Raw genomic sequence first — 2515 nt, 5'->3', positions numbered from 1 at the left:
ATGGCGCTATCTCGCCCTGCCTGCAGTATGCAAATTAGCCATCTTTTGTTGGCAGTTAATTTGCATATCATGCTGATTAGCCAATGGGAGGCGTAGTGAAGGTACAGTTAATTACCATGTTTGTCTATTATTAGATAGGATGCCAGAAAACTTTTACTAAAAATGACCATCATCTTTTCCAGAATAAACCAATTAAAAACATTTAATCAAGTGAACAGATAGTAGGAGCAGCACAGCATAGTGGTTTAGAACCTAGACCCTGAACCAAACTGCCTGCATTTGAATCAGATTCCTCTACTCTCTAGTTGACCTTGGGCAAGTTACTAAACTACTCAGTGCCCCATTTCCTCACCAATAAAATGAGGATAATTAAAATAGGGTTGTTATGAAGATTGAGTTAAATACAGAGAGGAAGGGAGAGAGATAGAGAGTCAGAAACATCGATCAGCTGCCGCCTGCACACCTCCTACTGGGGATGTGCCCGCAACCCAGGTACATGCCCTTGACCGGAATCGAACCTGGGACCCTTCAGTCCACAGGCCGACGCTCTATTCACTGAGCCAAACCGGTTTCGGCAATATTTATAAAGTACTCAGTACAGAGCTTGACACATAGTAAATGCAGCAAAAATTTCATTAAATTATAAAAAACTGGTAGTTCAAGCCCTGGCAAGGTGGTTCAGTTGGTTGGAGCATCATCCCATAGACCAGTGGTCGGCAAACTCATTAGTCAACAGAGCCAAATATCAACAGTGCAATGATTGAAATTTCTTTTGAGAGCCAAATTTTTTAAACTTAAACTATATAGGTAGGTATATTGTTATTAACTTAATTAGGGTACTCCTAAGGCTTAGGAAGAGCCACACTCAAGGGGCCAAAGAGCTGCATGTGGCTCACGAGCTGCAGTTTGCCGACCATGGCCATAGACCAAAATGTTGTGGGTTTGATTCCTGGTCAAGGCACATACCTAGGTGAAGGTTTGATCCCAGGCCACATATGGTAGGCAACCGATCAATGTTTCTCTCTCACATCAATGCTTCCCTCTCTACTCTCTCCCCGTTCCTCTCTCTCGCAAAAAAAAAAAAAAAAATCCTCAGGTGAGTATTTAAAAAACAAAACAAAAACCTGGTAGTTCAGTGTAGTGGACCTTTCAAGTCTGACCACAAAATAAATGTGCTTCAGGCTCTCCCAGCACTGGCATCACGGCTGCTGCTTCCCTTGTGTCAATGCTGGCCACCAGGCTGCTCTAGCCACACACAGAATTGCCACCTCCACCATCATCCCTTCCACCTCTCAGCAGCTGGAAATGAAGCTGTTGTCGTATCTGGAAGAAAACTTGCCAAGCAGATCAAGCAGGAAGTGTGGCAGGAGGTGGAAGAGTGGGTGGCATCGGACAACAAACAGCGACACCTGAGCATGATCCAGTTTGGTGAGAATCCTGAAGTCATTCCTATGTCCTCAACAAAACCAGGGCTGCTGCAAATGCCAGAATCAACAGATAACTGTGAAACCAGCTTCAATTCAGAGCAAAAACTGTTGAATTTAATCAAGAAACAATAATGATAACATAGACCGCCTTCTTATTCAGCTATTCCAAAGCACACTGATGAAAGATCTGCAAAGCTGTTTGTCCAGACAAGGATGTTGACGGCTTTCGTGTAATTAAGGTAAGGTGATTGTGTTTAGCCAATGGGGTATGTGGGAAATAATGAAGAGAGCTAGCATTCCAACCCTAGGGAAGAATGAGATTGTAGCTGGAAGGTCAAAAAATATTAGAATGCCCATTGCAATGTTACTTCACACAAGTGGAGCACACAAATGTCCTGGAGATGATGTCACTGTCACAATGTCTCAATCACTCCCAAAGAGCAGCTGAAGAAACATACAATTCTTGCAGGTCTTGTGGTCTCCAATGCAGGCATTCCAAATCTGATCACAGCAGATATGATCAAGGAAGGAGGAGCCGTGATTGATGTGGGAATAAATAAAAATTCAAGATCCCATCACTGCTTAACTGAAGTTGGTCAGAGAGGTGGATTTTGAAGGAGTCTGGAAAAAAGCCGGTTACATCACTCTAGTCCCCAGTTACATCACTCAAGTCCCCAGGGGGCACTGATCCCATGGTGATGCTAATGAGGTAATCCCATTATTGAAGGAAAAAAAGTGCTGAGTCTTGAAGATCAAGTACTGAATTCGCCCTAGCTGGTTTGGCTCAGTGGATAAAGCGTCAGCCTGCGGTCTGAAGGATCCTGGGTTCAATTCTGGTCAAGGGCACATGCCCAGGTTGTGAGTTCGATCCCCAGTAGGGGGCATGCAGGAGGCAGCCCATCAATGATTCTCCCTTGTCATTGATGTTTCTGTCTCTCTCCCTCTCCCTTCCTCTCTGAAATCAATAAAAATATAAAATAAATTAAAAACAAAGAAGTACTGAATTCTAAGGAGTTTGTAGTGACTACTAATTAACTATTGCATCTTCTGGGTCAAGAACAGTACTCCAAGCCAATTCATGAGGCAAA

General features: G+C 43.5%; 1 pseudogene; it reads left to right on the top strand.

The window, feature by feature from the left end:
- Window positions 1-2115, top strand: LOC102754796 (annotated as a pseudogene).
- The last annotated feature ends 400 nt before the right edge of the window (window positions 2116-2515 follow it).

The sequence above is a fragment of the Myotis davidii genome, unplaced genomic scaffold (genome assembly GCF_000327345.1).
Source record: "Myotis davidii unplaced genomic scaffold, ASM32734v1 scaffold37, whole genome shotgun sequence".
Taxonomy (NCBI): domain Eukaryota; kingdom Metazoa; phylum Chordata; class Mammalia; order Chiroptera; family Vespertilionidae; genus Myotis; species Myotis davidii.
Note: the sequence above shows the minus strand (reverse complement) of the source record. Positions and strands in the feature narration are given on the sequence as shown.